The sequence below is a fragment of the Gigantopelta aegis genome, chromosome 2, assembly GCF_016097555.1.
Source record: "Gigantopelta aegis isolate Gae_Host chromosome 2, Gae_host_genome, whole genome shotgun sequence".
Taxonomy (NCBI): domain Eukaryota; kingdom Metazoa; phylum Mollusca; class Gastropoda; order Neomphalida; family Peltospiridae; genus Gigantopelta; species Gigantopelta aegis.
The window spans coordinates 23072916-23096842 of NC_054700.1; positions in this window are offsets into that span (position 1 = coordinate 23072916).

Below are 23927 nucleotides of genomic sequence, written 5' to 3' on the forward strand. Positions count from 1 at the left end.
CTTCTGAAGAGAAGTTTACGTTTTATTGGTGGAGGTGTTAGGATATATGGGGTTAATCATTGTTAGAATATATGGGGTTAACTTTAAATTCGTAGTTCAAGTTCAAGGGGGTAAATTAAGCCATATAAAATAGTTTCTACTTGGGAGGGGAGATACTGGTCCGGATGTGTGTAATTAGCAAACCCGTGTCTCTCTCAGTGCTGAGATAAGAGCGTTTATGTTTAATTGTTGGCACCAGGGAGGAAGGGCTAACCTTGTCAGCACACATTAATTTGCATACTGTTTTTCTTTGCTTGTTTTATATATTGCTGTAGTTAGAAATAAAATCAGTTTTTCACTTGGTCTCTTTGGTTGTCTGATGGTGTCAGATGGGTAGTGATCTTAGAACTTAACACTCTTTTCAAGGCACGTCTGTGCAAGGTAGGTCTCTATTCAAGGCAAGTCTCTGTTCAAGGTAATCGAGGTAAGCTTTTATTCAAGGCGGGCCTCTATTTATTTCGTGACGCTCCGAGACTCGGCCTCTAATCGAGGTAGGCTTCTATTCAAGGCGGGCCTCTATTTATTTCGTGACTTTCCGAGACCCGGCCTCTAATCGAGGTAGGCTTCTATTCAAGGCGGGCCTCTATTTATTTCGTGACGCTCCGAGACCCGGCCTCTAATCGAGGTAGGCTTCTATTCAAGGCGGGCCTCTATTTATTTCGTGACGCTCCGAGACCCAGCCTCTAATCGAAGTAGGCTTCTATTCAAGGCGGGCCTCTATTTATTTCGTGACGCTCCGAGACCCGGCCTCTAATCGAAGTAGGCTTCTATTCAAGGCGGGCCTCTATTTATTTCGTGACGCTCCGAGACCCGGCATCTAATCGAGGTAGGCTTCTATTCAAGGCAGGCCTCTATTTATTTCGTGACGCTCCGAGACCCGGCCTCTAATCGAGGTAGGCTTCTATTCAAGGCAGGCCTCTATTTATTTCGTGACGCTCCGAGACCCGGTCTCTAATCGAGGCAGGCTTCTCTTCCAATTCCCAATTCCAAAAAGGTTAACGTGCACATTCAGAGCAAGCAGTTGTAGCGTACGCCTTTCCTGGGCATAAGTACCGGCCTCGGCCGGTTCCTCCGTCCAGGACAGGAAGGGCTTCTATTCAAGGCAGGTTTCTATTTATTTCGTGACGCTCTGAGACCCGGTGTAGCATTTAATTTGCACTCCCCAAGAATATGCACTCCCCAGTCATTATTATACGTATATACCGGCCTCGGTGGCGTCGTGGTTAGGCCATCGGAATACAGGCTGGTAGGTACTGGGTTCGGATCCCAGTCGAGGCATGGGATTTTTAATCCAGATACCGACTCCAAACCCTGAGTGGGTAGGTGTAAACCATTTGCACCGACCAGTGATCCATAACTGGTTCAACAAAGGCCATGGTTTGTGCTATCCTGCCTGTGGGAAGCGCAAATAAAAGATCCCTTGCTGCTAATCGGAAAGAGTAGCCCATGTAGTGGCGACAGCGGGTTTCCTCTTTAAAATCTGTGTGGTCCTTAACCATATGTCTGACGCCATATAACCGTAAATAAAATGTGTTGAGTGCGTCCTTAAATAAAACATTTCTTTCTTTATTATACGTATAATACGCACTCTCCACAACTATATTTAAATACTGAATACATTACTGTACTGTTACTTTATTAACGTGCCTATATCCAAAAGAGGTTCAGGCACGTCCATCCCACGTCCAGTCTCTGGCAAGGCCAGTGGTTGAGCATCGGACAGGAGGTATTTAATTAATAGTGACAATTGTGACTTTATACTACAATGGAATGGCTTAATTCAGAAGGCTTGTCTAAAAATTATGAATATGACAACTAATTCGTAATATTACAAAACATTTTCGACTGGCGGTCCAAATAAAGAAAATTTAATCCAAATATTTAATTTTATATTTTTAACCCCAGGAGAATTAAGCGGAAAGAGTTTGGCCTTGAACCACTCCCCCCCCCCCCCCCCAAAAAAAAAAAAAAAAAAAAAAAAAAAATGTTAGGTTAGGTTAGGTGTATAATAATGAATGGGTAGTGCAGATGATGTGTATAGCAATGAATGAGTAGTGCAGGTTATGTGAATAATAATGAATGGATAGTGCAGATGATGTGTATAGCAATGAATGAGTAGTGCAGGTTATGTGTATAATAATGAATGGATAGTGCAGATGATGTGTATAGCAATGAATGAGTGGTGCAGTTGACGTGTATAGCAATGAATGAGTAGTGCAGTTGATGTGTATAGCAATGAATGGGTAGTGCAGTTGATGTGTATAGCAATGAATGGGTAGTGCAGTTGATGTGTATAGCAATGAATGAGTAGTGCAGGTTATGTGTATAATAATGAATGGGTAGTGCAGATGATGTGTATAGCAATGAATGAGTAGTGTAGGTTATGTGTATAATAATGAATGAGTAGTGCAGGTTATGTGTATAATAATGAATGGGTAGTGCAGATGATGTATATAGCAATGAATGAGTAGTGTAGGTTATGTGTATAATAATGAATGGGTAGTGCAGATGATGTGTATAGCAATGAATGAGTAGTGCAGTTGATGTGTATAGCAATGAATGAGTAGTGCAGTTGATGTGTATAGCAATGAATGGGTAGTGCAGTTGATGTGTATAGCAATGAATGAGTAGTGCAGGTTATGTGTATAATAATGAATGGGTAGTGCAGATGATGTGTATAGCAATGAATGAGTAGTGTAGGTTATGTGTATAATAATGAATGAGTAGTGCAGGTTATGTGTATAATAATGAATGGGTAGTGCAGATGATGTATATAGCAATGAATGAGTAGTGTAGGTTATGTGTATAATAATGAATGGGTAGTGCAGATGATGTGTATAGCAATGAATGAGTAGTGCAGTTGATGTGTATAGCAATGAATGAGTAGTGCAGTTGATGTGTATAGCAATGAATGGGTAGTGCAGTTGATGTGTATAGCAATGAATGAGTAGTGCAGGTTATGTGTATAATAATGAATGGGTAGTGCAGATGATGTGTATAGCAATGAATGAGTAGTGTAGGTTATGTGTATAATAATGAATGAGTAGTGCAGGTTATGTGTATAATAATGAATGGGTAGTGCAGATGATGTATATAGCAATGAATGAGTAGTGTAGGTTATGTGTATAATAATGAATGGGTAGTGCAGATGATGTGTATAGCAATGAATGAGTAGTGTAGGTTATGTGTATAATAATGAATGAGTAGTGCAGGTTATGTGTATAATAATGAATGGGTAGTGCAGATGATGTATATAGCAATGAATGAGTAGTGTAGGTTATGTGTATAATAATGAATGGGTAGTGCAGATGATGTGTATAGGAACGAATGAGTAGTTCAGGTTATGTGTATAATAATGAATGGATAGTGCAGATGATGTGTATAGCAATGAATGAGTAGTGCAGGTTATGTGTATAATAATGAATGGATAGTGCAGATGATGTGTATAGCAATGAATGAGTAGTGCAGGTTATGTGTATAATAATGAATGGGTAGTGCAGATGATGTGTATAGCAATGAATGAGTAGTGCAGTTGATGTGTATAGCAATGAATGAGTAGTGCAGGTTATGTTTATAATAATGAATGGGTAGTGCAGACGATGTGTATAGCAATGAATGAGTAGTGCAGTTGATGTGTATAGCAATGAATGAGTAGTGCAGGTTATGTGTATAATGATGAATGGGTAGTGCAGATGATGTGTATAGCAATGAATGAGTAGTGCAGTTGATGTGTATAGCAATGAATGAGTAGTGCAGGTTATGTGTATAATAATGAATGGGTAGTGCAGATGATGTGTATAGCAATGAATGGGTAGTGCAGATGATGTGTATAGCAATGAATGAGTAGTGCAGGTTATGTGTATAATAATGAATGGGTAGTGCAGATGATGTGTATATCAACGAATGAGTAGTGTAGGATATGTGTATAATAATGAATGGGTAGTGCAGATGATGTGTATAGCAATGAATGAGTAGTGTAGGTTATGTGTATAATAATGAATGGGTAGTGCAGATGATGTGTATAGGAACGAATGAGTAGTGCAGGTTATGTGTATAATAATGAATGGGTAGTGCAGATGATGTATATAGCAATGAATGAGTAGTGTAGGTTATGTGTATAATAATGAATGGGTAGTGCAGATGATGTGTATAGCAATGAATGAGTAGTGTAGGTTATGTGTATAATAATGAATGGGTAGTGCAGATGATGTGTATAGGAACGAATGAGTAGTTCAGGTTATGTGTATAATAATGAATGGGTAGTGCAGATGATGTGTATAGCAATGAATGAGTAGTGCAGGTTATGTGTATAATAATGAATGGGTAGTGCAGATGATGTGTATAGCAATGAATGAGTAGTGTAGGCTATGTGTATAATAATGAATGATGAGTAGAGATTATATGTATAATAATGGCTGTTGAGGGTAGGTTATGTGTATAATAATGAATGGGTAGTGCAGATGATGTGTATAGCAATGAATGAGTAGTGCAGGTTATGTGTATAATAATGAATGGATAGTGCAGATGATGTGTGTAGCAATGAATGAGTAGTGCAGGTTATGTGTATAATAATGAATGGATAGTGCAGATGATGTGTATAGCAATGAATGAGTAGTGCAGGTTATGTGTATAATAATGAATGGGTAGTGCAGATGATGTGTATAGCAATGAATAGGTAGTGCAGGTTATGTGTATAATAATGAATGGGTAGTGCAGATGATGTGTATAGCAATGAATGAGTAGTGTAGGCTATGTGTATAATAATGAATGATGAGTAGAGATTATATGTATAATAATGGCTGTTGAGGGTAGGTTATGTGTATAATAATGAATGGGTAGTGCAGATGATGTGTATAGCAATGAATGAGTAGTGTAGGCTATGTGTATAATAATGAATGATGAGTAGAGATTATATGTATAATAATGGATGTTGAGGGTAGGTTACATGTATAATAATGAATATGGGGTTTAGATTATGTGTATAATAATGAATGGGTAATGTAGATTATATGTATAATAATGAACATGGAGTATAGACTTAATACTAATAGATTTGTAGTAATTAATGTGAATTAATGTGTATAATAATTATTTATTTATTATCACGCACTGAACTTAATGAATCGTGTAGCATCAACTCACTGTTCCTAGGCTTGTGCAATTTAAAAATAAAAAAGTAACGACACCACTAGAGCACACTAATTATCGAATATAGGATGTCGAACATTTGGTAATTTTGACAGTCTTAGATTTAGCAAACCTGCTATATTTTTCCATTAGTAGATTTTTATGGTGCACTGGCTAGAACGAAAAATAGCCGATTGGGCCCACCGACGAGGATCGATCCTAGACCGACCGCGCATCAGACGAACGCTTTATCCCTTGTGCATCGAGATAATCATGAATGTATACGTTATAAATGTAAATTGTAAACATGATTGGTGTCGTTACTTACAACTATAGTATAGATCTATGGCATGTGTATATTATTGTTTTATACGTCGATATTCATATATGTTACTAACATGCACCAAAATTAAGTCACCAATACTTGATTATTACTATTCTGTTTTGTTAAGTGTAATAAATATCCATTTTGAACAGAAAATCGTTTGCAAGGTCGTCTAAAATTCGCTTTTCTTCCTTTGCATTTCAGATCGTCTACAACTTCCTTTACTTAAACAGTGATAAATGTTTTAAAACAAACAATGGTTGTCAATATCGGATCCCTGATATTAACAAAGAATGCAGGAATGATAATGGGCATACAATGTGGCACTTATCTGGGGTAGGGTGGCTCTGAAGTAATGTGTTTTGGTTCTAAATTATGAACCCGTTTAAGACCAAGCTTTGCAATGTTATCTCCACATAATTCGTGTCATATTAATCGGAAGTAAGCGAAGCAACGGGTGTCTGAAGAGATTCTGGGATCCATCTGATCACCACACATAATGAGTTATTATTTTTATTCTGCAAATTTACAAGGGCGGATCCAGGAACGTTTTGGCCTCCATGAGTCTGTCCCTGATTCACATACCCATCTAGATTTGCCACTGAGATTTATATCAACTTTTACAATATTTTTTAGTGTTTTGTTATGTTTGTATGGCCAGTGCGGCCATACAAACATAACAAAACACTAAAAAATATATAATTATGTGAGTGATTAAAACATTATTAGAGCCTACGTGTAACATAGACTGGGGAGTGTATATTATTCAGAGGGAGTGCATATTATACATATAATATAGACTGGGGGAGTGTATATTACATGTATAATATGCACTGGGGAGTGCTTATTATATGTATACACCTGACTGGAGAGTGCAAATCCAGGGGAGTGCAAATTATAATAGCACAATTATACCAGTTTGCAATGTATAGGATTTCGTATTAAAACATTGAACTGAACTGGTTTGACTATTTTGATAGCGTGTTTGCGTAAATTTTAGAGGATCATTGGCTACCGTGGGAAATTTTTAAAATTATATCCTTGAAGGTACATTCATTATGCCAAACGAAAATGTCAATAATACGTTTTTTTATTTAAAATATTTGGTGTGTGGCTAAAGTCCCCCAGCTCCTCTGCTACGTCGTGCCTGTAAAATGTTACCATATTTTTAGGCACATAACTATGATGTTTTTAACTAGGTGTGACTTTCTGTGCACCCGCTTGATGCGCGATCGGTCTGGGATCGATCCACTGGTGCATCACGACTGGTATATTAAAGGTCGTGGTATGTGTTATCCTGTCTATGGAATGGTGCATATAAAAGATCCCTTGCTACTAATGGAAACATGTAGCGGGTTTCCTCTCCAAGACTAGACGTCAAAATTACCAAATGTGTGACATCCAATAGCCGATGATTAATAAATCAATGTGTTATAGTGGTGTCGTTAAACATAAACAAACCATTCATTCATGTGAATGTGAATGCATAAGTAGAAAGTTTTTGACACCCAATAGCCGATGTATTTTTCGTGCTGGGGTGTCGTTAAACATTCATTCATTCATTCATTCAAGTAGAAAGTTTGTTTATATATATATATATATATATATATATATATATATATATATATATATATATATATATATATATATATATATATATATATATATATATATATATATATATATATATATATTACGTGTACCTATAATTTTGCAATGATTTATTTTATAAACATCATGTTAATACTCAAACGCGCCATATCACTAAGGTAACCGAATTATGTGTCAATACGATTTTACGTTATACAAGTTGTACACAAACATTATATCTGTGTATATATGTATACATTATGTGCTCAAGGGCCATTAGGTCTAATGCAAATAAAGTTACGCTTCATTACACATGAACATGGAAAACCTGTCAAAAACTTCTCTTCGAAATGTGAGGTCTGTTTGAAGAAAATTAGGAAACGTTTTTTACTTTACAAAGGTAAAAATACCTCATAACTTTATTTCAAATGGAATTGTTCAAATGACATATTTTTAATGAAATATGTTGTGCCAATTATTATCTTGAGAATACTATACAAAAAAAAAACCCACACCAACAACAACGTTCGATCGGGTAAATATGGCCGGAAGCCATTGTTTACTTTTTATTTATACATTTCATTTATACATATATTTGTTTACAATTTATGATTAGATTCTTTGATGTTTAGTTTTAGTTTTAATACCAAGTAAAAGTTGATATTATTTTATTAATATACAATTTATAGAGAATGTCTCATTTCTTATTTTAAACACTAACACTAAACCCATCTTAACACTAACATTAACACTAACACCTAAACTAACACTAAAACAAACTTAGCACTAACACTAACACTAACACTAGCACCTAAACTAACACTAACACTAACACTAAAACAACTTAGCACTAACACTAACACTAGCACCCAAATTAACGTTAACACCAACACTAACACTAACACTAAACCAAACTTGCACTAACACACTAACACTAACACTAACACTAAACCCAACTTAACACTAACATTAACACTAACACTAACACTAACACTAAACCCAACTTAACACTAACATTAACACTAACACCTAAACTAACACTAAAACAAACTTAGCACTAACACTAACACTAGCACCTAAACTAACACTAACACTGACACAAAACCAAACTTGCACTAACACTAACACTAAAACAACTTAGCACTAACACTAACACTAGCACCCAAACTAACGTTAACACCAACACCAACACTAACACTAACACTAACACTAACACCAAACCAAACTTGCACTAACACACTAACACACTAACACTAACACTGACACTAACACCTAAACTAACACTAACACTAAAACAAACTTAACACTAACACCTAAACTAACACTAACACTAAAACAAACTTAGCACTAAAACGAACACCTAAACTAACATTAACACCAACACCAATACCAACACCAACAGCAAATCTAAACTTTATACTAACATTTCTTAACACTTAACACTGGTAACACTAACATTTTAAACACGAACACGTCTAACACTAAACATCTTAATACTAACACGGTTAACACCGAACCCAAAACACCACCACCCTAAATAAAGCTACCGATAACACAACCATAGCGCAAACAGGTTGTAATTTCGTATAATTTAGTTTAACTATGGATAGGGCCTACCATCTTTTCTTAGTCCGTGTTATTGTGGTTGTTAATGTTTTGATATTTGCTTTCTCATACTACACAACAAATGTTAGTTTCATTTCAGATCTTTGCAAGATGTCTCAGTCAGTTAAACAACCAGCTCATCATGAATAAAGTTTGTTTAGAAATCGGTTTTATTGCATAAAGCAAGAGCTTCAGTACTGGTAACCAGGGTTTATTCTAAGTTGTTGTACACATTTCATACTGTGATTTTCTCTCTCCTTTTTTCCCCATCTATTCTTTCTCTGTTCAAAAACTGACAGACACTAAGCAAAAACGAAAGCCCACAATTTTACAAAATGTTTCAGAGAAATTTAATATATTTGTGCAAATATATAATAAATGTATATAACAAATTATACAACAATACAGCTGTAAACATCCCATTTCAGATATATTACTGAGAACAATTCAAGAACAAGGTCGGCAGTCATTAAAGGAGACCGGACACCAAATCATATATACGGCGTAATGAATTGTTTGCCGTCATAAACCACAACACGCAACTACAGCGCTGCCCTTATTGACTAAGTTAAGCGTGTCAGTCTTGGTTGGGTTTTTTTTTTCGCCGATCTCCGATGTTTGCCGGAAACTGTCGACAATTGATGAGCTAGACCCGTGACGTCATCGATGAGAGGAAAACTGAAGAAACTACCAAGCAGCATGGACGAACATAGCGATTCGAGTGACGAAGAATTGTGTCCAGCTTGTGCTAATGGCATCAAACCGTATCAGTTTGAACCACTTATCAGAGACTTTGTCCCTAATCCTGGAAATGTCTTAGACGAAAATTCGGATGAATCAACTGCCGACGAAGACGAGGAAGCCACACATAGACTAGCATACAAGCATTTTTTTAAACATCATTTTTTATGACATTTTTAATGTAAACTGAAGCAAATAGACCTAATTAGAAGAAAAGCACACAAAATGTAATAATATTTCATCATAAATCTTGTTCAGCATAGATGTAAATATGACACGTCAGTGGATATTCCAGAGGCCGATTTCGCAAATTTGCAAAAAGCGTCCCCTCCTCACCAAAGCAAGATATAATAATTTAACAAAAAACTTTGTTCTCTTAACTAGTTACCCTCCAAGTTTTAATGTGTTTGGTTAAACCGTGTATTTTTAATTATTAAGAAAATGTGTTACCAGTCTGCCGAAAATGTCCACAGCCGGGTACAGAAACACAGAAATGTTGGAAAATATACTGTTACCACATACTGACAATCACTTTACAACTAATATGTCTTATCGACAATATTATTATGTAGTCTGCATTTATTAATATAAAATACAACAGGCCCGTAGGAACTGGGGAGGGGCGGGCCTAGGGGGTCGTTCTCCATCACACACTCTAGGATGAAAATGTATGTTTTAAATTTTCACTACTTTGCATAAATAAAAATTATATAAACATAAAAAAAATCTACTTTGTATCCCTCACTAGAGACTGTATTCCTCCCCCCCCCCCCCCCCCCACACACACACATACACACACACTTCAAATATCGTTCCTACAGGCCTATACAAATGTAGATAATATGTAGAGGGTGCAGTTAGGAACCAGTTCCTTTTATCTTTAGGATTTTCTAATCATGATTTCAAACCAACATAAAACACATTTGTTATATATTGGAATAAAATAAAAATAATTACAATATGTCCAGTGTTATTTTCTTTAATCATTCATGGAAGAAGAAGGAAGTCCTGATGAAAATATATTACAGGTAAAACATAATAATATATGATGCTTATTCCATGTGGTAACTATTGTTAATTTTGCTTTAAATTGCTAGATGCCAAAAGTGATTAATTATATTATTGTATGGTAACAGTCGAAAATTAGACGACCAATTGTTTCAACCTCTGCCAAAGGTACCAGGTTTTCTGCCAGAAAATAATTTGAGGGTACGTAATAAAACAGGCCCGTAGGAACTGGGGGGGGGGGGGGGGGGGGGAAGGGTGCCTCCCACTTGTGAGCTTTTCTTTATCACATTAATTTTTGCCATTGTAACCAAAATCTGATGTAGAGTTTATACTCAGTCCGTCAATGCCCCCCCCCCCCCCCCCCCCCCCCCCCCCACACACACACACACGGGCCTGTAAAAACTAAATATATTCAAAGGAGTATATTGGGTGGTTATAGGTTTGAAATGGTAAGTATTAAAATAATTATTTGGTGTAGAGTATTTTTACTATGACATACAGAAAGCATTGAAAAGTATAATTTTATTATGCTTTAATAATCGACACTAGCTTTCAAATTATTTAACCATCATTCCTTCTGGCCAGAGTACATATGTTGTTCCTGCCACAAGTGTTAGCATTTTAATTTTAATGACAATATACTGAACTGACGATAAACATTGTTAACTAACGTAATAATTCACGTTTTGAAGGTGTTTTGTTATGAAGTTAGTATGGAGTCGTTATGGGCTGTCGGTGAAAATTAATTTGGTAATTATAGGTAAATAAATGTGAAGTTTAAATATTCGTATGTGAACAAATTGCAATACCTTTATTTAATGTATATCTTAAGTACATATTTGTTTTAATTTTCACATTGTAAATGTACCATAACCTGCTGTATTTAGTTGGTGTAAAGCCTGTTCGACGACAAAAATGCGTCCATGTTTTAAAACAACTTTCGTTTTTTTTTGGAAATCGAAACCATGATGTTGGCCGTTTCTTGGGATGCATTGCTGTTACTGTTTCAGTTAAACACTGCGCAGTTAACCATTATATAATTACGTCGACAGTATATAATAACACTAATTATCTTGTAAATTAAATTTCCGATAAACCTGGAGACAAAAAAAAAAAAGACGACTAAAAGGCACAACCAAAGAATCAACACGTGTACCGGTATTGCTTGGTAACTCTCACCGATGACGTATTGCCTCGCTTTCGTTCAGATCTATGCATAATCCCGCCCACTTCTGTTTTTACCCCAAACCTAAGACGCGTAGCTGACCGGTGCCTCGCAGCGAGCCAGGCGTTAGAGTAATGCGGTCTTTGACGCTAACTTAATCCATTACACACTACATGTCTTTTGCTGTCCTGTCTCCTTTAAACAAGACCAATGTTGCTCAACTGATTTCACTATGATCTTCCAGTCATCAGGTGGGTGTTATTGATGACTAATATATTTTACAAACCAGTGTGATACATCTAGATACACCTGTCAAACGTTCATCCCTTTATAAATATATATTGAAAAGGATTATTTTACAATAGTGTCTAATGGAACCTATCCAAGCTTTAAAAAGTGCATTACATAAAGAATAATACATGAGTGGCCGTTAAATACCATTTATCTCACGAGTTGTTTTAAAATGTATCTAACGAGCGAAAGCGAGTTTGATACGTTTTTAAACAACGAGTTATCAGATAAATGGTATCTAACCGACACGAATGTATTATTCTATTTCTTACATATCGTCAAAAAACAGGTTTTAAGCAAATTTTAACACCTTTTTTGACTAAAAGTTATTTACTGCCGTTGCACTTCTAGCTGACTTACGCGTCACAGACACATGCATGTCAGGTTAACTATACGTTACAGTCTAATTGATTTCCATCGTGTAGTTTTTCATTGGATGTATGGCATTGGTGACCTGGTCATCACCTAGGAGCAGCCAGTCGTATGTCTTGAAATTGTCAACATACGTAGTGTGTAAACACCTACGTGTAACCAAAAATAACGCCAACGGGTGTGTAAGAAAAAATATATAATAACAATAATAATAATAATAATAATAACATCATCATCATCATCATCATCATCATCATCACAGTGTAACCATTGAGGTTGACTGATAACACAATGGATCTAACAGATCGGCGGCGTCGTGGTTAAGCCGTCGGACATACTGGTAGGTACTGGGTTCGCAGCCCAGTACGGGCTCCCACACAGAGCGAGTTTTGACGACTCATTGAGCTAGATCACTACACCGACTTCTCTCTCACTAACCCACTGTCCTGGACAGAAACCCCAGATAGATGAGGTGTGTGCCCAGGACAGCGTGCTTAAACCTAAATTGGATATAAGCACGAACATGAGTGAATAAATGAATGATTGTATGTTTTGTGCAATTTAGGCGAGATTGAAGATGAATTTCATAATATATTGCGCATTTTCAGGATTACAGAATTGTATGTATTGATATAAATTATTATAGAATCCATTCATCTATGTTTAAATTAATATAGTTATTATCTACTAATAACGTCAACGAATTATGTAACTTATGAAAATATGTTAATCAAGAATTGTAAATTCTAATTCAATCTGGATATAACGTGACATTTGATTGGCTAATCAAATCCATTTGCGGCACTAAGACCGGCATATCTCCTCGGTGGATCCATTCAACTGTTTGTGGGGGTTTTTCTTAATCCAGCCAGTGCACCACAACTGGTCAAAGGCCGTGGTATGTGCTTTCCTGTCTGTAAAAAAGTGCAAATAAATGGTCCCTTGCTGCATTAGCAAAAATATAGTGGGTTTCTTCTGACGACTACGAGTCAAAATTACCAAATGTTTGACATCCAATAGCCGATGATTAATTAATTAATATGCTCTAGTGGTATCGTTAAACAAAACAAACACAATAAAACCGCCATTAACGTGTAGGAAATTTTGAGCATTGCCGAAGAGCCTATTTAAATATTCATTTGCTACTTTTCGCTGTTTAGTTGGCCGTATTTACTTCTAAAATATCACCTTTGAAACGTTTCTGTAGCAAATTTCATGCTGGTCTAAATAGTATGTCCTAAATGTTGTTTACATGCGTGTGACACAGGAATGCCGAAGTAATAACAGCAACTATGTCGATGAATCTTCGCAATGTACACGTTATCGCTGAATACTTATTTTCAAGTAAATCGACCTTTCGTTTTACAACATAGACATTTTATTCCTATAAAAAGGAATACACATTTTGTGCCTACTTCTGACCTGAAATTCATATTATTATTATTAATTGTTGTTGTTATTGATGCTACATAATTCTTATCGTAAACTGAGTTGAATTGAATTAGCGCAATCAATGGTCGGAACAAGTGAAATCGGTAATAATGGTTAATATTGTCATTATTAAGCCAATGTTAAACCAATAGGACGGAACGTAGCCCAGTGGGTCTGGGATCGATCCCCGTCGGTGGTGTCAATGGGCTATTTTTCGCTTTAGCCAATGCACATCAAAGTCCGTGGTATGTGCTAATAAGATATTTCTTGCTATTAAGTGAAAAATGTAGCGGGTTTCCATTCTAAGACTGTCAGAATTACCAAACGTTTGACATCCAATAGCCGATGATTAATATATCAATGTACTCTAGTGGTGTCGTTAAACAAAACAAACTTTAACTTATTAAGCCAATAAAATATAAACAAGAACGTAGAAGCAACAGTTGTAATACACTTGAACACGTATAATTTAACTGCTTGCACTATAATTATTTTATATGGCGGAAGAAATGAAACACGATAGTAGTGACCAAGTTTTTGTTAACGATGCTTTGTTTTTCCATCGCCAGTAACACTCAACATGCAACAATAAAGCCAACATTAACGAGCGCAATTGGTCAAATATAACATAGTTACCCCCTAATTAGCTTGATTAAATAGGCAACTCGGAGTGAGTTTGAAAATTTACACAGTTTGACCATTAATGACTTCGATATAGGGCTAACACAGATATTGATATGCGAAATTAGTTAACATTTTATAAAGTAATATATTGTAAACTTACATGCATGCCAAACATTTAGACAGTGTGTTAAATAAAAGAACATGAACTTATTACATAGTATACACCGTTCATATACCTTGAGCCATGACTGCAAAATATTATTAAAATACTGTTGAGACCAACACACAAAACTAATTTTATGATTTCATTTGAATATAGGTTCAACAAATGCAACGGATGCACGGTACTACTGGGTGCTTCAAAAACAAATGACCACAACTGAAATGGCAGATTCGGTAGAAGAATTCTCAGGACAGAGTAGCAGGTGAATAACAAAGTTATGAAGAAAGATGTAGTCTTTAAATTTTAAAGCAAAATTTAATGAAAAAAATAAAATTGCAATAGCTGTCATTATGCATCTTGGAGATAGCACCTTTAATACATAGCACCTTTAATACCAGTATAATAGACCACACACTCAGAATGGTTCTTGAGGGGTAAACCGTCATACAAGACGGCCCCTCACATATTGCAACAGCAATGAAATTAACACGTTGATCAAAATTTGTTATAGTCTGTTCCAATAAAGTGCACAAATCACCTGTTTACTGACATCTTTCTTTTAATTTCAAGAGTAAACACTACCTTGTACATCAATGAGAGCCCAAACAGGTAAATGCTAAATTAGGTAAAGTATCATTAAATAGATATTTATAAAATATTTAACTGTCAATTCAATATGAAAGACATAATCGACGAAAATCAGTTTTATTCTATTTCCGACACCACTTTAGTACTGAAGTGCTGCTGTTGTGGCTGCTGTTGCTGCTGCTATGACTACTACTGTACTGCTGCTGCTGTTGCTGTTGCTATGACTACTACTGTACTGCTGCTGCTGTTGCTGCTGCTATGATTACTACTGTACTGCTGCTGCTGTTGCTGCTGCTGTTGCTGCTGCTATGACTACTACTGTACTGCTGCTGCTGTTGCTGCTGCCATGACTACTACTGTACTGCTGCTGTTGCTGCTGCTATGACTACTACTGTACTGCTGTTGCTGGTTCTGCTGCTATGACTACTACTGTACTGCTGCTGCTGTTGCTGCTGCTATGACTACTACTGTACTACTGCTGCTGTTGCTGCTGCTATGACTACTACTGTACTGCTGCTGCTGTTGCTGCTGCCATGACTACTACTGTACTGCTGTTGCTGTTGCTGCTGCCATGACTACTACTGTACAGCTGCTGCTGTTGCTGATGCCATGACTACTACTGTACTGCTGCTGCTGCTGTTGCTGCTGCCATGACTACTACTGTACTGCTGCAGCTGTTGCTGCTGCCATGACTACTACTGTACTGCTGCTGCTGCTGCTATGACTACTACTGTACTGCTGCTGCTGCTGTTGCTGCTGCTGCTATGACTACTACTTTACTGCTGCTGCTGTTGCTGCTACTATGACTACTGCTGTACTGCTGCTGCTGTTGCTGCTGCTATGACTACTACTGTACTGCTGCTGTTGCTGCTGATATGACTACTACTGTACTGCTGTTGCTGCTGCTATGACAACTACTGTACTGCTGCTGCTGTTGCTGCTGCTATGACTACTACTGTACTGCTGCTGCTGTTGCTGCTACTACTATGACTACTACTGTACTGCTGCTGCTGTTGCTGCTACTATGACTACTACTGTACTGCTGCTGCTGTTGCTGCTTCTATGACTACTACCGTACTGCTGCTGCTGTTATTACCAGACTGCTGCTGCTGCTATTGCTGCTACTATGACTACTACCGTACTGCTGCTGCTGTGGCTGCTGTTGCTGCTATGACTACTACTGTACTGCTGCTGCTGTGGCTGCTGTTGCTACTATAACTACTACCGTACTGCTGCTGCTGTGGCTGCTGTTGCTGCTATGACTACTACCGTACTGCTGCTGCTGTGGCTGCTGTTGCTGCTATGACTACTACTGTACTGCTGCTGCTGTTGCTGCTACTATGGCTACTACCGTACTGCTGCTGCTGTGGCTGCTGTTGCTACTATAACTACTACCGTACTGCTGCTGCTGTGGCTGCTGTTGCTGCTATGACTACTACTGTACTGCTGCTGCTGTTGCTGCTACTATGGCTACTACCGTACTGCTGCTGCTGTGGCTGCTGTTGCTGCTATGACTACTACTGTACTGCTGCTGCTGTTGCTGCTACTACTATGACTACTACTGTACTGCTGCTGCTGTTGCTGCTACTATGACTACTACCGTACTGCTGCTGCTGCTACTATGACTACTATTCTACTGCTGTTGCTGTTGTTATTGCTCTTGCTGCTACTATAACTATTACCGGACTGCTGCTGCTGTTGCTACTACCATAACTACTACTGTACTGCTGCTTTGGCTGCTGTTGCTACTAAGCCTACTATTGTTGATGTTGCCGTTTTTGCTACTAGGCCTACTAGTACTCTGGCTGCTGTTTGTTCTGTTACCGATACTTCTGCTGCTGCTGCTGCTGCTGCTACTGCTGCTACTGCTGCTACCACTACATGTACTTGTAACAAATTCACATAAATGTTCCATACAAAAACAAAGAATACCCTGCCACATTTTGACGTGAGAGTCTGCAGCCAGATGCATCCGACCTGCCAGTGTTGGTTTTGTGTGATTTCCCAGCAGACGTCAAATCGGCAAGATCAACAATCAGCAAGAGCAGCAGCCGACCTCTCCCGCCAAATTAATTATTCATGACGCATGTTCTGCTGCTGTTGCTGCTGCTATGACTACTACTGTACTGCTGTTGCTGTTGCTATGACTACTACTGTACTGCTGCTGCTGTTGCTGCTACTATGGCTACTACTATACTGCTGCTGCTGTTGCTGCTACTATGACTACTACTGTACTGCTGCTGCTGTTGCTGCTACTACTATGACTACTACTGTACTGCTGCTGCTGTTGCTGCTACTATGGCTACTACTGTACTGCTGCTGCTGTTGCTGCTGCTATGACTACTACTGTACTGCTGTTGTTGCTGCTGTTGCTGCTACTACTATAAGTATTACCAGACTGCTGCTGATGTCGCTGCTGCTACTATGACTACTACTGTACTTCTGCTGCTGTGGCTGCTGTTGCTGCTACTATAACTACTACTGTACTGCTGCTGCTGTTGCTGCTACTATGACTACTACCGTACTGCTGCTGCTGTGGCTGCTGTTGCTACTATGACTACTACTGTATTGTTGCTACTGTTGCTGCTACTATAACTAGTACTGAAGTGCTACTGTTGTGGCTGCTGTTGCTGCTGCTATGACTACTACTGTACTGTTGCTGTGGCTGCTGCTGCTATGACTACTACTGTACTGTTGCTGTGGCTGCTGCTGCTATGACTACTACTGTGCTGCTGCCGTGGCTGCGGTTGCTGCTGCTACTATGACTACTATTCTACTGCTGTTGCTGTTGTTGTTGCTCTTGCTGCTACTATAACTATTACCGGACTGCTGCTGCTGTTGCTGTTGCTACTACCATAACTACTACTGTACTGCTGCTTTGGCTGCTGTTGCTACTATGACTACTATTGTTGATGTTGCCGTTTTTGCTACTAGTACTCTGGCTGCTGCTCGTTCTGTTACCGATACTTCTGCTGCTGCTGCTGCTGCTGCTACTGCTGCTACCACTACATGTACTTGTAACATTAATTCACATAAATGTTCCATACAAAAACAAAGAATGCCCTGCCACATTTTGACTTGAGAGTCTGCAGCCAGATGCCTCCGACCTGCCAGTGTTGGTTTTGTGTGATTTCCCAGAAGACGTCAAATCGGCAAGATCAACAATCAGCAGGAGCTGCAGCCGACCTCTCCCGCCAAATTAATTATTCATGACACAATCGATCTGCCCCGAAGCGAAACCCAACACGGCAAATACGCAAACGTAGTTAATATATGACGATTTTATTTAATAAAAATATCTGTCCTAGATGACTGAATTCTGCAATCCAATTATAAATGCCACTGGGTTGAAATATAGTGAGGGAAAACACAGCTCTTGCCTTTCTACGCTAACATTGCTTGTTTACATGCCCACCAGGGTTTTTTAACTTTTGAAGGTTCGGTATTTAGTTCAGTCGGTAGAGAGTTTGTCTGAGGTGATCGCGTTGTTCGATCAAACCACCTCAGTGGATCTATGATCTAATTGGGTTTTTCCACGTCCCAACCAGTGCACCATGACTTATATATCTAAGGCCGTGGTATGTGCTGTCCTGTCTGTTGGAAAGTGCATATAAAAGATCACATGCTGGTAATAGAAACATGTAACGGGTTTCTTCTAAGACTACGATTAACATATTACCACATTTTTAACATCCAATAGCCAATGATAATTATAAAATAAATCAATGAGCTCTAGTGATGTTGTCTTAAAGGCACTGTTCGCTATAACTCTAAATTGCTGTTTGATGCCGGTGGTCTTTATAGACAGATACAGGTACCTTCAGAATGAGGGTGAAAATGGTTACTAATCATTGGTGTTAATTTGGAGCCACTAACAGTTATTGTTTTGTTTTGTTTAACGATACCACTAAAGAACATTGATTAATAATCATCGGCTATTGGATGTCAAACATTTGGTAATTCTGACACGTAGTCATCAGAGGAAAGAAAGAAAGAAAGAAATGTTTTATTTAACGACGCACTCTCATCAGAGGAAACCCGTCACATGTTTCCTAATGCGGAATTGCATCGCAGGATCTAACATCTTCGATGGATCCATTCAACTGATTGATTTTTTTCTCGTTCCAACCAGTGCACCACAACTGGTCAAAGGCCGTCATATGTGCTTTCCTGTCTATGGTAAAGTGCATATAAACGATCCCTTGCTGCATTAGAAAAAAATGGCCGATGATTAATTAATCAATGTGCTCTAGTGGTGTCGTTAAACAAAACAAACAAACAAAAATCTTAGAACGCCTTGTCAGTTAATAGGACCCCAGCAGATAGAATAACACAAAGAATTTGGCTTTTTCCTCATTTCTCTCTGATACTAGCTAGTAGTACATTTAAGACTACCTACTACTATACATGCGTCCCACACTATACCAAATACCACCAGCTGTCTGGAGTTTTGTCTTAATGTAGGACACAAACATCAGTATGACTATAGCACCATCAAGAAGTATGGTACTTACATTTGAGCATGCGGTAACTGGTGCAGCAATTTATCAACACATTTAAGAAGTTCTGACTTTGAAGGGCTACAAAATTTACCATTGTCTGATAAAGAATTCTTGGGTTTCATGTTTTACAAAATTCATCAATGTTTCTTTTCCTTGTTTGACAACTTTATTTGTTTTTGGTGAAGGATGAGTTGTCGGAACCATAAAATGGTAACACATTCTTCGGAACTGTCTCAAAGAATTGTGTCGTTCTCTGGCCTTTCTTTGAGAAATAACATGTAGCTCCCAATTAAATTATCTTTTGATCCACTCCCACCCTTTCCTGTCCTGGACGGAGGAGCCGGCCGAGGCCAGCACCTGCGTCCATGACAGGCGGGCGCTACAACAGCTTATTCAGATTGTGCACGTAAAACCCTATGACCTGACCTGACCTGACCTGACCTGATCAGTGCTGCAGGTGTAAACACCTTCGTTAACCAAAACTGCTGTCCATTCAATATGATATGCTATTTCCCTAGTACCTTGAAGATGCCATCACATTTGCAACTCTCCTAACATTACAATGAAATAACGTTCACCAGACTGAACAGGCCTGTTCCATTGCACCCCGATTCGCCACAGCATAGAGATCATCGCAGGAGAATGAACAACATCTTTGAAAAGAGGGAGCAAAAGTTACCAGTGATATAGCTTATCTACTCTAGTTATTACTATCTAAGGAACGCTGTGCGGGGGTGTCGTTAAATAATAAGTCATTCTTTCTAAAGGACGCTGAACATGGACTAAATACTCTGTGTCAGGAAAATAATTAATTAAGTGAAATAAAATATTGAACTCTGTGATTGAAAACCTGCATGGTATGCAGTACGGTGTGTATATATTTTGATTTCTGTACATTTGCGCATTGCCAAAACTTTCTTTGACTACATATTCATTTATTGTGCTTATAATAATATGCTTATTATCTAAGCATGTTCAGTTTTTAATATACATAATTAATTAAAACACCAAACATTATCACTGGTACATTGGGGTTTTTTTTTTTTTTTTTTTTTTTTTTTATTGTTTAATCTTCTTAATATGTGTGGCTATGCCGCTCTGCTAAAAGTGACCAGTGAAATAGCTTGTCTTCACGCAACTACTTTTACTCTCATTATTACGGTTATGGCCCGGGAAGTAGATAAAGTCGTATAAATGGTCCTAAAATGAATCCTACGTAGTGGGACAACTAGGTATGTACCAATGACGAATATATACTTCCCGGCACTAGTTAATGGCACCAATGTGTCGGTGTGTGCAGTCAAAAGATAACGACTAGCTGATACTGTATCATCTAATTAGTCGATTAGTCAAATAATTAGTCCATGAGCTGATACTGTATCATCTAATTAGTCCATTAGTCAAATAATTAGTCCATGAGCTGATACTGCATCGTCTAATTAGTCCATTAATCAAATAATTAGTCCATGAGCTGATACTGCTTCATCTAAATAGTCCATTAGTCAAATAATTAGTCCATGAGCTGATACTGTATCATCTAATTAGTCCATTAGTCAAATAATTAGTCCATGAGCTGATACTGCATCGTCTAATTAGTCCATTAGTGAAATAATTAGTCCATGAGCTGATACAATAATTAGTCCATGAGCTGATACTGCATCATCTAATTAGTCCATTAGTCAAATAATTAGTCCATGAGCTGATACTGCATTGTCTAATTAGTCCATTAGTCAAATAATTAGTCCATGAGCTGATACTGCATCATCTAATTAGTCCATTAGTCAAATAATTAGTCCATGAGCTGATACAATAATTAGTCCATGAGCTGATACAATAATTAGTCCATGAGCTGATACAATAATTAGTCCATGAGCTGATACTGCATCATCTAATTAGTCCATTAGTCAAATAATTAATCCATGAGCTGATACAATAATTAGTCCATGAGCTGATACAATAATTAGTCCATGAGCTGATACAATAATTAGTCCATTAGTCAAATAATTAGTCCATGAGCTGATACAATAATTAGTCCATGAGCTGATACAATAATTAGTCCATGAGCTGATACAATAATTAGTCAAATAATTAGTCCATGAGCTGATACAATAATTAGTCCATGAGCTGATACAATAATTAGTCCATGAGCTGATACAATAATTAGTCCATGAGCTGATACCCCAATTAGTCCATGAGCTGATACAATAATTAGTTCATGAGCTGATACAATAATTAGTCCATGAGCTGATAGCCCAACTTTGCCCAATTGGTACGATCTGAGGGCACCAAAGGTAACTATGTTTTTTTGATAGATGTATGTCAACATTCACCAGGAATTCATTTTCAACCATTCCCGGCTAATTAAGGCATTGCTGCATCATTTTAATCCAAGACGACCACCACTGTAGCAGCCAGAACAAAAGTCACAATTTATCGCATTTTACACCAACCAGTATTTCACAATGCCAACCTTGCTTTTATAATTTCCATTTTCTATCTCTATATAATTGATATATATGTATGTCATTGCCAAAAACCTATCCATTCTCGGTGTGTGGATTTTAAAAACTTTTATTATTTATATATTATTTGAATAATGACATACAATCGTTTTCCAGCGATTCACTGTTTGGTTTTGTTGTATTTTGTCATATAATAGATCCGTTATGCAGTCCAGACATTCTTTGTGCAATGCCTCATCGTCTGAAAAAAAATATGACCACTTTTCCTGTTCGAACAGTGGTGGACAACGTAATTTTATACGACCAGTGTCTTCAAATCACATTACCAAACAGCTGTTTAAAGCGAGACTATAGGTGTATAGTAACGACGCGACCTCTAAGGGGGATATAATTTCTGGGCGTTCGCCATTGTATCACCATAACATTGCAATTACTAGTATACTAGTATATTTCGATTATACCTGCAAATGATCGATCATCACCAAATGAACTTAGTAGCCATATATTCACTGGATTCCAATAACGACATTTATAAATATTGATTTACAACAAAAAGTACTTTATTTTGAAAATACATAGAATAATCAATGACCCAATGATAAATGACCTAACACAGTAGATTTTTCATGATATACATGTCATGTATTCAGCCTGTCCGCTTTCACCGTCCTCGTAATATTGAGTAAGGTTTCTTCTATATGCAGCGGTTGTTCGAACATTTGTCCCATGACATCTACTGAATATTATATAATAATTGAGCTGATAAACACCCACATTTCGCATTCAAAAAGGAAATTTTGTTGTTGTTGAAAAGGTACACCGAATTAGTTGCAGTAAGAAATAGTAGAGCAATTTAAATGAAATAAAAAAACAGAAAGAAAAGAAAACACAACACGCACATACAAACAAACAAACCAAAACAGCCGTAGCTACTAATCGTATACGAATACGCTTCCTCATTTCGTTGTAAAAGAAAACACGGCTCATACAGCAATGTAGAACATGCACATCAATTAGACCCGTCTACGTCCTGGGACATTTATTATTCGGCTTACCGGTACAACCCAAAATAGATTTTTCTACTTCCAGGGCCAAGACCGTTTTACTATCTAAGGAACGCTGTGCTGGGATGTCGTTAAATAATAAGCCATTCATTCTAAAGGACGCTGACCTTGGACTAAATATTCTCTGTCAGGATAGCAATTGATTAATGATAAATAACTTTAACAATAACAGTATTTAGTGATACGGAACATATTATTATAATAAATATTCTGTGTTATCCTGATGTATAATTCAGAAAATAAATAAAGTTGTTTATGGTGAAGTTCGTATTCAGTTTACCGTCTGCTAAGAAAATGGATCAAGCAACACAAACCGTATTTTTTTTCTCCCACTGACTTCGAACTGCTTTTGAAAATATCAATAATATTCTAGCTAGATATGACATAAAGAAGAAAAAGGAGGAGGAGGACAAGAAGAAGGAGGAAAATGAGGAGGAGGAGAAGAAGGAGGAAAAGGGGAGAAGAAGAAGAAGGAGGATAAGAAGAAGAAAAAGGAGGAGAAGAAAGAGGAGAAAAAGAAGAATGAGGAGAAGAAAAAGGAGGAGAAGAGGAAGGAGGAGAAGAAGAAGAAGGAGGAGGAGGAGGAGGAGGAGAAGACGAAGAAAGGGGAGACGAATAAGACGAAGGAGAAGAAGACGAAAAAGGAGGAGAAGAAGAAGGAGGAGAAGAAAGAGGAGGAGAAGGAGTAGGATAAGAAGAAAGAGGAGAAGAAAGAAAAGAAGAAGAAGGAGGAGGATGAGAAGAAGAATGAGAATGAGGAGAAGAAGGTAAAGAAGAAGAAGGAGGATAAGAAGAAGGATGAAATGAAGGAAGAGAAGGATAAGAAGGAG